Raw genomic sequence first — 15,368 nt, 5'->3', positions numbered from 1 at the left:
CCTTTTTTTTCAAAGGTTTTTTGGTATCCCAGTGAATCAATGAATAGTGACTACAGGATACCACTCATTTTCAACATTTTACTGGCATTAATATACCTTTAGAGCTGTTGTGTGGAAATAATAAAAAAGTCACCCCATTCTGTGTTGCCTAGAACTGGAGGTCTGAAAAAAATCAGTAACAGTAACAAGTACATCTCAGTGACATCACAAAGCTGTACTTCATAGTGTTACTGTTTTTTGTCAGACCTTCAGTTCTAGGCAACACAACATGGGGTGACTTTTTATTATTTCCAGTTTTCCACACAACTCCATAGAAAAATGTTGAAAATGAGGGGTATTCCCCTTTAAGCAATACAACTTTTTTTTCTCCAACAGATAAACAAGTGCAGCAAGTGCCTAGTATATAAAGTGTCTATGAATACTCAAATAAATGTGCTTTACATGGTGGGGCATGAGAAAAAAAATAAAAACAACTTTATTAGGGGGTAAACACTTAAGGGCAGTCCATACTGTCTCCGACCACCGAACTTTTCGTCGGAAAGCTCCGGTACAACTACAACATGACGTCACTCGCAACTTCTGAAACGCATTCCTCCGAATTTTTGTTCTGAAAGCTGCACTCCCATATGTTGTGACTCGCCGACCTCTACTTCGGAGAAACGGAGAACGTGATTGGTCGGTTGTCCCCCCCCCCCCCCCCGCCTCCCCTCCACCGCGCCCCCCCCCCCCCCCCCCCCCCCCCCCCCCCCCCCCCCCGCCATGCCCCCCCCCCCCCCCCCCCCTACCATCCACCGCGCCCCCACACGAAACAGTCGGCATTGTACAGTCGGCAACAATGGAGCCATTTGAAGAGAGGTTAGCAGAGCAGGTCAGAGAATATAGACACCTGTACAACCCTGCGTCTAAAGACCACAGACAACAACAAATGTCAAGGAATTCATGGAGAGAGATAGGGCAGACACTCAACGTTGAGCCAGTGGAGTGCAAAAAAAAATGGAATGCACTTCGTGACAAATTTGTCAAAGCGCGCAAACGCGTCAAAACGAAAAAGAGTGGAGATGCTGGAGGCTACAACACTGTCCCAAAGCTATTCATCCAGCTCCAGTGGCTCGACGGTCACATAAAACACAGAAAGACCACGTCAAACATGACCATCTGTGAGCCCCAGGTAAGGAGTTTTGTTGTTCTCAAGTTGACGTAAATAATACACCCAACGCAAAGTAGGTCGCCCCCCGCTAACTCAACATGGAGTTGAATGAAGTAGAGTAGAAAATACTCCACTAAACATTCCAATTTCCACCACTGATATCATGTTTTATTTAATCCCCAAGCCTCAAATTTCATATAAGGTTGGACTCACTTTCATTCAGTGGTTGTGAAACATGTTCATGTCAAGGACCCCCAAATTGATACAGTAGGCATATGTACAGTATAGTTTGGCCGCCAACCCCCATTTGAAAATCGGCATATGCAGTTGATTTTTCAAAATTTGTCTAAAGTAGCATATCATATCTAATAGCTCACATCACAATGCTTTCACGGATGTCATTGTAGTGGATCAATATCATATAGTAGACTGACCATATTGCTGTAGTTAGTATTTCTTCTTGATTGTATAGCCTAGTGATAGTCAGTTAATTTAGTTAAATTAATGATAATAAATAATAATACATGTTAATGATTAAATAGACAACATACAATTAATTACATATATAGCCTACTTGTTGCGGTTTGGAACACTGTTGCCACCTTGTGGATGCATAAAGACAAGATATTTGACATGTTAGGATGTCAAACGTGAACTTAATTTGTTCTTAACACTTTCCCTTTGCTTTTTCACAGCCGCCTGTTCCCAGCAGTTCCCAGCAGTCTGTCGCTTCATTGACCTTCAGTCAGTTATTGGAGGCCCCATTGACTGACCACGACTTGTCCACCATCAGCATGGAAGAGTTTGGCCCTACAGCACTGGACGCTCCAGCTCCAGCACCTCCTCCTATTCCTGCTCCACGTTCCCTCCCTGGTCCCTCTACTTCCTGGTCTCTCCCTGTTCCTTCTACTTACTGTTCTCTCCCTGAGACCTCTACTTCCTGGTCTCTCCCTGGTCCCTCTGCACTTCCTGCTCCATCCCCATCTCCAGCTGCTGTTCCCACATCATCCGATTCTGAACCCCCACCTTCCAAGAAGAGGAAGGGGAAGAACTCAGGGGGCCCTGACCTTGAGGCTATGATGGATAAGATGGAGATGAGGAGAGAGGAGAGAGTGGCAGCAGTGGAGGCTGCTAGAGAGAAGCGGAATGACATCCTCAACACTTCTCTCAAACAGCTCTCAGACCAGAGAGATGAATGTGCAAGATACCTCCAGCCTGTGGCAGATTTCATGCGGTCACTGCCTCAAAAGCATCAGATTGAGTTCAAACACAAATTACAGAACCTAGTATATGAGACAGAGAAGGCTGTCAGTAATGAACTGTAGTGTCTCTATGTAAAGATGCTTCTAATTTAATTTAATTTACTTCTAATATATTACTGTTATACTGTTGTATTATTACTGTTATACTGTTATTACTGTTATACTGTTGCCAATCTTCATGGCCTTAAATAGCCTGATGAAGGCCCTATAGGCCGAAACGTTGCGGTTTCCCCATTAAAGTTTTTTCACTGCATTCTTTTTCTTTATTAGGCACCTTACCCTCTCCTACGCACCTGTAGGTGTGCAAAGGCCTTCCTTTTTATTGCCTCTAATATTTGGAAATTTGGCCTATGTTTAACCAGAGGTACTAAAAATGTCTTACAGGTTGAGAACCACTGCTGTAAACCACATTGAGAACCAATTATCTCCCATCCAGCGACAGAATGGTTTTGGATATTCAAGGCAATTCATTCACTACAATATTTATAAAACGGGAAAATGTAAACCAAAAACATCTGGGAATATTACAATATTTATTTGCAGTAAAATATTTTCATTCAAGTATTAGGTACCGGGTGTCGCAACCCACGCCGCACAACTCTTTCTTGCCATGCTACACGTCCCTGCGGTGTCAGGAAGAAGTCAGCCAAGTCGTCTCTTGTTGAGCGTGCGTCTTGGCTGGCTCTTTGACGGGACAATTCCACGCGATCCTGCAGGTTTGTGTCCCCTTCCACCTCACGCCTCCATGCACCTGGCTGCAGGTCCCCTGAAGCAGTGATGGAGTCTGTGAAGTTTGGTGGGATGTACCTAGGGACATAGCAATTGTTAAATTAGAGGCTTCATAATATTTTCCCAACATGTTTTTTCTTTTACAGTTGCCTACTTTCATGAAAAATAATGCTGTATCCAATATACATATTTGTAGAGAAAATCAGATCAACCGGGTGCTCAAAGGAGATAAAATAAAAGGTGCATTAAAATGTCATGGTGCTTCTAGGATCAACAGGAACATAAACTATAAAAAAAAGAGCTCTGAGCACTCAATGTAGGAGAGGAGTTGAAGTTAAATCAAACTTTATTCTATAAAATTGCAGCCAACATGTTTCGACCGGTTACGGTCTTCATCAGGTCCAAGAACTGGACAAGCAAACATACAGAACCATTAAATGGTGTCCATTCACGAGAGTCAACGTTACCAATGAACAGGCAATTGATAACCATGGTTAGTAGTCCGGGAGCTAGGCAGAGCCCTCATGTTTTCTGTTACTTTTTTTCCCCACTATTATTTCCTGTTACCATTGGGCCATCTCAAAATGAAGGGAACACCCACAAAACCGTTTGGTTTCAGGGGCCCCAAAACCCCTTTTTTGGTATACTGTATGTCTCTGGCGAAGTAGTTTAAAGGCAAATATTAATTACATAAATACACAATGGAAGTGTGGAATTTGGCATGTAGTATCCTGACACATATACGTAGGTATGAAGCAGGATTTTGGGGCTTGTTACCATTGTATTCTTAAATATGACCCCAGAAACAAAACCAAAAAAAACACTGTCCGCTTAACAAACAACAAAGATGGTTATTTTCCAGCACATTATGGTGAATATCACTGCCTCACTTGTACATAGAAAACTTCCCATATCCTTAAGCTTCAATTTTAGCCCAAGATGACCTTTCTATCTTGAAAATTGCTCTTTCTGTAGCCGAAATTCTGCACTATACCTGAAATCGGTCAGTCAGTATCAGCTATACATTTGGAATAAATGAATGACCGACTCCACATTATGGAATATTTCCTACTTGAATGAGCTATGTAAAAAAATTGGCAAAGTGTCCCATCTGTAATTTTTATGCAAATGAGTGCCGCAATTATATAAAAATCAGACTCATCTGAAGTGAGTGGTGCTGTTGGGGTGTCTGACGATTAACCACGACCTGATTAACCCATTTTGACCTGAGATCAGATTCTAAAAATGTCTTCTACATCCTGACAGTTTTCTGAAAAAGCTGTTTCTATGTCAGTGGTTCTTCGATTTTTCAAAAATAGCAGACCTACAAGTTCATAGCGCGCCACTCGGTGGCGCGCTATGAGCTTGTAGATCTGCTATTTTTCAATAGCTAAAGCATAACATAATGCTAACACCAAAAGGGGTTCACGCCCAAAATGGGTTAAGACATTAACCGGTCGAAACATGTTGGTTGCTATTTTATAGAATAAAGATTGATTTAACTACACCTATTCTATTGTTTATGTACATATTTGTGTCTTTTAAAATCAATATTAATAGTAAAACCGGTTGATAGTGTCATCCCAAAGATCTACCTTGAGGCTGGCCCATTTGATGCATCCGTACAGGTGAGGTAGTTGTGTAGGGCGACACATGCGTGTACAATGTCCCCAGCCTTTTCTGGAGAACCTTCAATTGCCCGCCCTAGGATCCGCCATCTAGCAGTCAAGATGCCGAAGGAATCTTCGATCATCATACGGGCTCTTGAGTGGCGGTAATTGTAGATCTGCTGCTTCTCCTCAAGACCGCGAGCTGTACATAAGGTGTAAACAAAACAAATGTGTTATTTAGAGTTGTCAGTTTGTCACATAATGTTCCGATATGAGTCACTACTTTGTGACAGCTGCTGAAAGTTGGGGTACCATACAACCATTATAAGGCAAAATGTTATACATTTCATTATGCTTTAAGTAGCATGTGACGTGTCAAACTAGGGGTTTTTCATCATTCTGAATCCATTCCAAGCATTCGTTTTGTACGAAAAACACTCCTTGGGCTAAAAATGGCCATAGCAGTCATCACAAATGTGATGAAATCAGCACATTTGGGCATATTTGTGCAAGTGGCTATGGCCAAACTCGTTCCAAGCATTCATTTTGCATGAAAAACACTCGTTTAGGCTAAATTCAGCCATAGAACTTGCCCAAATGTGCCCTAATGTGCCCTAATGTGCCCAAATGTGCTGACCTCATCACCTTTGTGATGACGGCTATGGCCTTTTTAAGCCCATAGCCAGAATTCAGAATCATGTAAACACCCTAGTTAGACACGTCACATGCTACTTAAAGCATAATGAAATGTATAACATTTTGCCACGTTATAACTGTCCATTTGGTTTCATTTTACACTCTCAAGAGTTACATTAATGTTAAACATCTGCATTAGTTAATTTACAATGAGTCTACACAATTACAATATACAATAATTGTTATTTTGATCATTTGCATGTTGTCTATCCTAATGGTACCAACATCAATACAGCATGAAAAAGTGTACATATTCTTTAGTTTTGGGTCTGAGAGGCTAAATGTCATCAAATGGTGGTCCGTGGCTCAAATGCCCAATAAATAATGGGCCTTGATATGAAGTATCAAGGCCCTAGGTTGAAAAGTATTACAGTAACAGAAGGGATATTCATATATACACTTCATAACCTTGCTTACAATTACATGAATCTCTCTGGCCTGTGCTCTCACACACAGTGGTAACATTTAACTGCATTCATGCTGAATTGTATCATTTATAATACAGAATAGGGATAGATGATAATAGTCTGAAAACATAAAAGTCCCAGCAACATACCTCCATAGGGAGACATGAGGTTGGCACCCAGTGGAAATGCAGCATCTCCTATGAAGACGTGTGGCACTGCTGGGACGGTGGTTCCAGGTAGGGGTTTGGGGGCTGGGAGATCCAGTTTGCCACTTTGCAGTGCCGAACCAAAGGTGCATTCAGCAAACACCCCCCCATCAGATTCTCTGCCATATGATCCTACGTCCACGTAGGTAAATCTGTATCTGGCATCGCAAACTGCCATCAAAACAATAGAGTGGTGTCCTTTATAGTTAAAGTATTCACTACCAGAATTTGGCGGAGCCTGCAGATTGACGTGCTTTCCGTCAATCGCGCCAAGACAGTTTGGGTAGTTCCAAAGTCTCCAAAAGTCCAATGCAATGTCACTGAATTGTGCCGGTGATGGAAAGGCCACAAACTCGTCTTTCAGTGCTTGCCAGATGGCTTTGCAGACCTCTGTCACGATCGAACACGCGGTGGACTTGCCCATCTTGAAACCAGCAGAGACGAATTGCTGCGTGCCCCCAGAAGCTAAAATGCACAGCGTGATTGCTAGTCGCTCAGCAGGCGAGATTGGTGCACTGTGTGTCGGTGCATGCTGAATGAGTGGCTCGATTCGACGCAGAAGATCGTCAAAACGATAGGCAGACATTCTCAGGATCGCAAAATGCTTCTCCTCGTCCATATTCCTCATCGGTAGAATGAGGGTGGTATACAGGCCATCCACCTGCCTGGTCCTGTTGAGAGGACGAACACACCACCGTCGCCCACTGGTTCTTCTGTTCGCCTCCTCCAAAATCGCACCCTCCATGACAAACTCGTCCTCCTCCTCTCCCTCCATCAACCTTTCCTCCTCTTCCTCCTCCTCTTCCATTACCTCCAAAACTTTCGCTACTGCTTCTGCTGCTTTCTCCGCCATTGTTGTTGGTCTCTTCTCCACTCTCTTTCCCGCAATGCTGTCCCAGTGTCCCGCGCGGGGGAAATTTATGGGCGGGACAAGAGGGGGCGCGGTCTACCTTTTTCCGAACAAGATCGAAGTAGGGAAGTATGGACGTCATCGGGGTTCGGAGGGTTTTTTTCGGAAAAGAGAAAAAATAAAAGTCTGATCTTTCCGACGAAAAGTTCGGTGGTCGGAGACAGTATGGACTGCCCTTTAGACAAAGGAACAAAATAAAAAACGGTGGAATGAACTAGCTGGGGAGTGCATTTCACATGGGGTTGGGGCAGACCATTGTCTGACCACGGACTTTCACACTTGCTGCTTCAGTATGTTTCGCATCGAGGACAGCTTGACAGCTAAAATGTTCAGGAAATGAAGAAAACCTTATATTTTGAAAACAAAGCAATACTGCCTCATCAAAGTGGGTGTTGTGACTTTATATATTGTCAATTACTTGCATGAAAGGGGGAGGGGTTATGGAGTTAGTTGCTTTAGCAGACGGTTTGAGAGGGGGAGAGGTGGTGGAGTTAGCTGCCTTAGAGGGGATAGGTGGTGGAGTTAGCTGCTTTAGCAGCTACCTCCATCAAAAATGGAGTGTTGCCTAGAACTGGAGGTCTGAAAAAAATCAGTAACAGTAACAAGTACATCTCAGTGACATCACAAAGCTGTACTTCATAGTGTTACTGTTTTTTGTCAGACCTTCAGTTCTAGGCAACACAACATGGGGTGACTTTTTATTATTTCCAGTTTTCCACACAACTCCATAGAAAAATGTTGAAAATGAGGGGTATTCCCCTTTAAGCAATACAACTTTTTTTTCTCCAACAGATAAACAAGTGCAGCAAGTGCCTAGTATATAAAGTGTCTATGAATACTCAAATAAATGTGCTTTACATGGTGGGGCATGAGAAAAAAAATAAAAACAACTTTATTAGGGGGTAAACACTTAGACAAAGGAACAAAATAAAAAACGGTGGAATGAACTAGCTGGGGAGTGCATTTCACATGGGGTTGGGGCAGACCATTGTCTGACCACGGACTTTCACACTTGCTGCTTCAGTATGTTTCGCATCGAGGACAGCTTGACAGCTTCGTGCTGTGGTGAAATCTCCGCGAGCCTCTGCAAGGGTGCAAGCCTCTACTCTGCGAGACATGCTAAGCTGAAGCAGCTAGCATGGAAGCTAGCTCTGATCCATAGCTCTGGCTATGGACCAGAGCTAGCATGGAAGCTAATAACATTGGTCATATGGCTTATGGATCCTTTCCCTCCGACATTGCACACAACCATGCTGCTATCCACGCGTCCATCCGATAGCTTTTAAATCTAAATCCACGGAGCAAACGTTTGGGTGTTGTAAGTTGTTGTCTGACGGAGCTGTAGTGTAGAGTGGACTGCTGCTGCTGCTCCTCCCCCTGCATGCCTGCAAGCCGTGCAAGGAGTGCAGCAGCCTAATGAGCCTAGAAATGCGCCCAGTGAGAAACGTTCCGCCGTAAAAAAAAAAAGGTGCGATTAAATGCGTTAATTTTTTTAACGCGTTAATTTTTCTGTAGTTAATTAATCTCAATTAACGCGTTAAAGTCCCGGCCCTAGTCACAACACATGTTTTCATTGTTTACGCTAGGTGGCGCTCTTCACCAACATATGAGCCACCATTTCATTCTCTGTCACACAGACATCCAGGTGATCACCTGATTTTCTCCACCATCAACTTCCTGTTTATTGTTTTCTTTTGGGGAAACAGCTGCATCTCGCTGCATCTCGACCTGTCACTACAGAACTGACAGGTCAATAATATATCTCTGCTGTCGGGAAGAAACCACCTAACTCCGACATGTTTATTTTTCAAGAAATGAAAAATATAAAATGTTCAGGAAATGAAGAAAACCTTATATTTTGAAAACAAAGCAATACTGCCTCATCAAAGTGGGTGTTGTGACTTTATATATTGTCAATTACTTGCATGAAAGGGGGAGGGGTTATGGAGTTAGTTGCTTTAGCAGACGGTTTGAGAGGGGGAGAGGTGGTGGAGTTAGCTGCCTTAGAGGGGATAGGTGGTGGAGTTAGCTGCTTTAGCAGCTACCTCCATCAAAAATGGAGTTAGGAGGTCTCCTCCCAACAGCAACCTTTTTCTTTTTTTTCATGTCCGTGTTGATCGGGAGGATCGATCGTACTGGAGATAAATATTCTGTGACTACTTGTAACTAACATGTAAAGAAAAATCATACTTGTGTGAAGTGAGGGGCGCTCTTATCATCATACATCATCACATTCCGTGGTACAAACAGACACACAAAGCTGGGCAGACCCCACCCATCAGTGACATCCCAGAGGACTGTGGCTATGTGGGGGTCCTTGCCCCTCCTAGAGGACTGTGGCTATGTGGGGGTCCTTGCCCCCCCTAGAGGACTGTGGCTATGTGGGGGTCCTTGCCCCTCCTAGAGGACTGTGGCTATGTGGGGGTCCTTGCCCCTCCTAGAGGACTGTGGCTATGTGGGGGTCCTTGCCCCTCCTAGAGGGCTGTGGCTATGTGGGGGTCCTTGCCCCCTCTAGAGGACTGTGGCTATGTGGGGTCATTGCCCCTCTCAGAGACTCCTGGATTTATAGAAGGATGTCTAGATTTCCTATAAAGGCATCTTGCAGCATCCATGTTTGTTAATAGCAGGTTGTCATGGTTACCCAACGTTCCTGTGAAGGCCATTGTGGAGCCGTGTGGAACTCCAAATTTGGGCAAGACTGATGTCATGTTTGATGAGGTCAGGTTTCAGTCGGCTTGACTTAAAAGCTGATTACACAGAGTGTGAGGAGCATTAGTCAAAGAGGAGAGTGAGAGACAGACCATTAGATCACGCATAGAAACTTAATATTCTGCTGTAATCACGTCATCAACATTCCTGGATTGTATAAAGACAGACATCACTGGTTGAAGACACCCCAGAACCACTAGTTAAGAAACCTATAAGAGACCAAACGTATCCATCAATAGTTTTATTACTGAAATGGTTCGTCCGTTCAGGTATCGTGATTGGAAAGAAGAATATGAAGCAAAGACAGAGGATGAAATCCAGCAGATGATCCAGGAGAGACAAGTGAAGCTTCAGGATGTAAAACGCTCAGTAGAGCTCAGCAGGAAAGATGCAGACACGGTGATGGCAGACAGTGTGCAGGTCTTCACTGCTCTTATCAGCTGTGTTGAGAGAAGCCAGGCTGAGCTCATTGGTGTGATCGAAGAGAAGCAGAAAACAACAGAGAAACAGGCTGAAGGCTTCATCAAAGATCTGCAACAGGAAGTCACTCAGTTAGAGAAGAGAATCTCTGAGCTGAATCAGCTCTCACACTCTGAAGACCACCTCCTCCAGAACTTCACATCCATCAACACCGCTCCACCCACCAAGGACTGGACAAAGGTCAATGTCCATCAGTCTTCATGTTTGGGGACTTTGAGGACAGCTGTGTCTCAGCTGGGGAAGACAATCAGTCAAGAGATGAAGAAGATTGGTGATGCTGAACTGAGATTCATGAAGAGATATGCAGTGAATGTGACACTGGACCCTAATACAGCAAACCCATGGCTCATCCTGTCTGAGGATGGAAAACAAGTGCATTGTGGAAACATATGGAAGAATCTCCCAAACAACACAGAGAGATTATCTTACTATGTCAATGTTTTAGGAAAACAAAGATTTTCCTCAGGAAGGTTTTACTATGAGGTTCAGGTTGGAGGGAAGACTGACTGGACAATAGGAGTGGTCAGAGAGTCCATCAACAGGAAGGGACAAATCACACTGAATCCCAACAATGGTTACTGGACTATAGGGTTGAGTAATGGAAATGAGTACGATGCTCTTGCTGACCCTGCTGTCCTCCTCCCTGTAAGAGAGGAGCTCCAGAAATTGGGAGTGTTTGTGGATTATGAGGAGGGTCTGGTCTCCTTTTATGATGTGGAGACCAGAGTAAATCTCTACTCTTTCACTGGCTGCTCCTTCACTGAGAGACTATATCCATATTTCAGTCCTGAGCCTGAATATGGTGGTACAAACGTTGCTCCTCTGATCATCTCTCCTGTCAACATGGATGTCCTCTACAACTTAAAAAAATACAATTGTGTGAAGTGAGCGGCACTCTTAGCATCATATCATCACATTCCATGCTCAGCCAATCAGCTGAGCTCATTCCGTGCTATACGGACAGACATTCCGTGCTCATACAAAGATGTTTGTGCATTGCAGCGGCTAGCACCGCTCAAAGAAATATGTACCAGTAGACGCCTAAGGGCGAGGAGCTTTAGGGCGAGGTGGCGTGCACGCATCCGCCTCGTTGACGGCAGACTGCTGGGCGAGCGATGGCGCTTTGGCATGGGGGGGTCAGAGCAACATGGAATGATTTCTGTACTGGCCATTTGTGACCAGATTTGACTGAGAGCTTGCTATTGCGCAAATTCCAGCTTTTCACCAGAGGAGAAAAACTTTGTTTTCCTTTTTTTTATGAGTTAATAGCACAGGCAGACTCTTCACATACTAGAGCATGTCTGAAATAAGTGTCAGAGCTCAAATCGACGAAATGTAAATATGAAATAAATGCTTAAACATGTAGCTAGGTGTAATGTTAGAGACCACAGAAGTGAACCTTTCAAGCCTGTTTTCCCAACTCCGTGTTTTCTGCAAGACATTACTCTATAAAACATATCTCCAAAACTGGTTGGTCAAACTGAACAACCAATATGTCAATTTGAAGCTATATGACATGAAAAAACGAAAATTCAAAAAAATCCAATGGCAGTCCCTCAGTCAAATTTGGTCACATTTATGGAGCATGTCTTGAGTGTACAGTATTTGATGAGGTCAGATCAACATATGGAATGTCAGAACAGGTCAGCTCCATATATGGAGATCTAAGGGTGGTAGTGGGGACATTATCTTGAGTGTACAGGGTTTGATGAGGGCTGGGCCTTACATTTCAGGCCTGTTGAGAACTGAGTTTTTGCTGGCTGCCGGGTGCGGCTGCACTAATAACTTTGGGGCAGGTCCGTCTAGAGTTTGAATGGACAGATATCAGTCAAAAGTGAGACGACGAAGGATGGATGGGGAAGGATCAACATATGGAATGTCAGAACAGGTTCTGACATATATCCATATATGGAGATCTAAGGGTTTGAGGTTTGAGGTCAGATGTGGAGTTGCTGGCCAATATTCATCAGGGATGGACATCAGGGATCTCCATATGGGCTTAATTGCGACAGCAGATCGCATTTACTATGACATCAGATGTCATAGTGATGTCACGAGACCTGGGCACCATATATGGGGGCTTTCCCATGTATGGGGAGTTTGAGTGATACACTGACTGACTGACGGTAATTGCACGTTTTCATAGTAGATGCGAGCTGTGGTCGCTATTAAATATTATGTGTAGAGTTGTTTCCGATCGATCGGTGGCCGGTGAGAATCGCCAAATTCACAGATACAGAAAGAATACATGTTCGCCCATAATCTGCTCCACAGTCCACACAGATGACATTTACAAACTTGCATCTTTCCATTGGCTTTTGTTGTTTCAGTTTCACCTCACTAAAAACACACATCCAGTCATCCATGTTGTTTCACTTTCACCTCACTAAAAACACACATCCAGTCATCCATGTTGTTTCAGTTTCACCTCACTAAAAACACACATCCAGTCATCCATGTTGTTTCAGTTCCACCTCACTAAAAACACACATCCAGTCATCCATGTTGTTTCAGTTTCACCTCACTAAAAACACACATCCAGTCATCCATGTTGTTTTTGTATAACAACAGTGGCAGGGCAGCCGTTGCTTCAATAAACTGGTTGCCAGTTAATTTATGCGGTTCCCAAGCAACTGGGTATATGAAAATTAAAAATATGAAAAAGTAAATAAAAATAAAGTAATAAACTAAATTTAAAGTAACGGTATCGTATCGGCCGATCATGAAAAAAATCACACCCGTGTGAAATGAGTGGTGCAAGGTCTTATATAGCCTGATCAGCTGTGGTCTGACGTAATGTCAGTGACCATAGTAACCATGTACAGGTACACGGGTACACGGACACATACACGGGTACAGACAAAGCTGGTTGTTGGAGTGGTTTGCACCACTCAAAAAAGGTGATCGGGATCGGCACCCAAAAACGTGATCGGAGCACCTCTAATCATTTGACTACTTGAACAGGTGAGCAAAAACCACATTTGTGTGAAGTGAGCAGCGCTCTTATCATCATACTGTACATCATCATCATATTCCTTGCTCAGCCAATCAAATCATCACATTCTGGTACACAGACACACAAAGCTGGCCATAGGAGGGGCTAGCGCCTCTCAAAAACGATAAATCACTGACAGCGCTGCATCATTTATAAATGTACTCTGGCAGTGAACGAGTTAATGTGTGACTGTACCTCATGCTGTTTGAATATCAATGCTATAGACACCCCCCCCCCCCCCCCCCCATCAGTGACATCACAGAGGACTGTGGCTATGTGGGGGTCCTTGGCCCTCCTAGAGGACTGTGGCTATGTGGGGGTCCTTGCCCCCTCTAGATGACTGTGGCTATGTGGGGGTCCTTGCCCCCCCTAGAGGACTGTGGCTATGTGGGGGTCCTTGCCCCCTCTAGAGGACTGTGGCTATGTGGGGGTCCTTGCCCCCCCTAGAGGACTGTGGCTATGTGGGGGTCCTTACCCCCTCTAGAGGACTGTGGCTATGTGGGGTCCTTGCCCCTCTCAGAGACTCCTGGATTTATAGAAGGTCTAGATTTCCTATAAAGGCATCTTGCAGCATCCATGTTTGTTAATAGCAGGTTGTCATGGTTACCCAACGTTCCTGTGAAGGCCATTGTGGAGCCGTGTGGAACTCCAAATTTGGGCAAGACTGATGTCATGTTTGATGAGGTCAGGTTTCAGTCGGCTTGACTTAAAAGCTGATTACACAGAGTGTGAGGAGCATTAGTCAAAGAGGAGAGTGAGAGACAGACCATTAGATCACGCATAGAAACTTAATATTCTGCTGTAATCACGTCATCAACATTCCTGGATTGTATAAAGACAGACATCACTGGTTGAAGACACCCCAGAACCACTAGTTCAGAAACCTATAAGAGACCAAACGTATCCATCAATAGTTTTATTACTGAAATGGTTCGTCCGTTCAGGTATCGTGATTGGAAAGAAGAATATGAAGCAAAGACAGAGGATGAAATCCAGCAGATGATCCAGGAGAGACAAGTGAAGCTTCAGGATGTAAAACGCTCAGTAGAGCTCAGCAGGAAAGATGCAGACACGGTGATAGCAGACAGTGTGCAGGTCTTCACTGCTCTTATCAGCTGTGTTGAGAGAAGCCAGGCTGAGCTCATTGGTGTGATCGAAGAGAAGCAGAAAACAACAGAGAAACAGGCTGAAGGCTTCATCAAAGATCTGCAACAGGAAGTCACTCAGTTAGAGAAGAGAATCTCTGAGCTGAATCAGCTCTCACACTCTGAAGACCACCTCCTCCAGAACTTCACATCCATCAACACCGCTCCACCCACCAAGGACTGGACAAAGGTCAATGTCCATCAGTCTTCATGTTTGGGGACTTTGAGGACAGCTGTGTCTCAGCTGGGGAAGACAATCAGTCAAGAGATGAAGAAGATTGGTGATGCTGAACTGAGATTTATGAAGAGATATGCAGTGAATGTGACACTGGACCCTAATACAGCAAACCCCTGGCTCATCCTGTCTGAGGATGGAAAACAAGTGCATTGTGGAAACATATGGAAGAATCTGCCAAACAACACAGAGAGATTATCTTACTATGTCGAGGTCTTAGGAAAACAAAGATTTTCCTCAGGAAGGTTTTACTATGAGGTTCAGGTTGGAGGGAAGTCTGCCTGGATAATTGGAGTGGTCAGAGAGTCCATCAACAGGAAAGGTGTACACACACTGAGCCCCAACAATGGTTTCTGGACTATAGGGTTGTGGAATAGAAAGTACGAGGCTCTTGCTGGCCCTGATGTCCTGCTACCTGTTAGAGAGGAGCTCCAGAAAGTGGGAGTATTTGTGGATTATGAGAAGGGTCTGGTCTCCTTTTATGATGTGGAGACCAGAGTAAATCTCTACTCTTTCACTGGCTGCACCTTCACTGAGAGACTCTACCCATACTTCTGTCCTTGGCATAATGCTGGTGGTATAAACGCTGCTCCTCTGATAATCTCTCCTGTCAACATGGATGCTGATCTTGGTGGGGACGGAGGGAACATGTCCTCTACAACTTAAACAAGAAGCAAACTATGTTGTCCCCTCCATTCAAATATGTATTAATACTAGGGCCGGGACTTTAACGCGTTAATTACGATTAATTAACTACAGTAAAATGAACGCGTTAAAAAGATTAACGGATTTAATCGCACTCCTGTTTGCACACCGGAACGTTTCTCACAGGACGAG

At 44.1% G+C, this 15,368-nt stretch overlaps 1 protein-coding gene and 1 long non-coding RNA gene across 2 annotated transcripts in view; both read right to left on the bottom strand.

The window, feature by feature from the left end:
• LOC306917213 (sodium/potassium-transporting ATPase subunit beta-1-interacting protein 3-like) overlaps nucleotides 1-15,368 on the bottom strand; it is a 226,559-nt gene that overhangs the window by 140,637 nt on the left and 70,554 nt on the right.
• On the bottom strand, nucleotides 3,022-6,123 carry LOC306917247. Its single transcript, XR_013789125.1, has 3 exons — nucleotides 6,001-6,123; nucleotides 4,734-4,950; nucleotides 3,022-3,216 (listed from the first exon to the last, which is right to left on the bottom strand). It is a non-coding gene; the product is annotated as an uncharacterized lncRNA (long non-coding RNA).

This window comes from Electrona antarctica (assembly GCF_951216825.1).
Source record: "Electrona antarctica genome assembly, chromosome: 2".
Lineage (NCBI taxonomy): Eukaryota > Metazoa > Chordata > Actinopteri > Myctophiformes > Myctophidae > Electrona > Electrona antarctica.
Note: the sequence above shows the minus strand (reverse complement) of the source record. Positions and strands in the feature narration are given on the sequence as shown.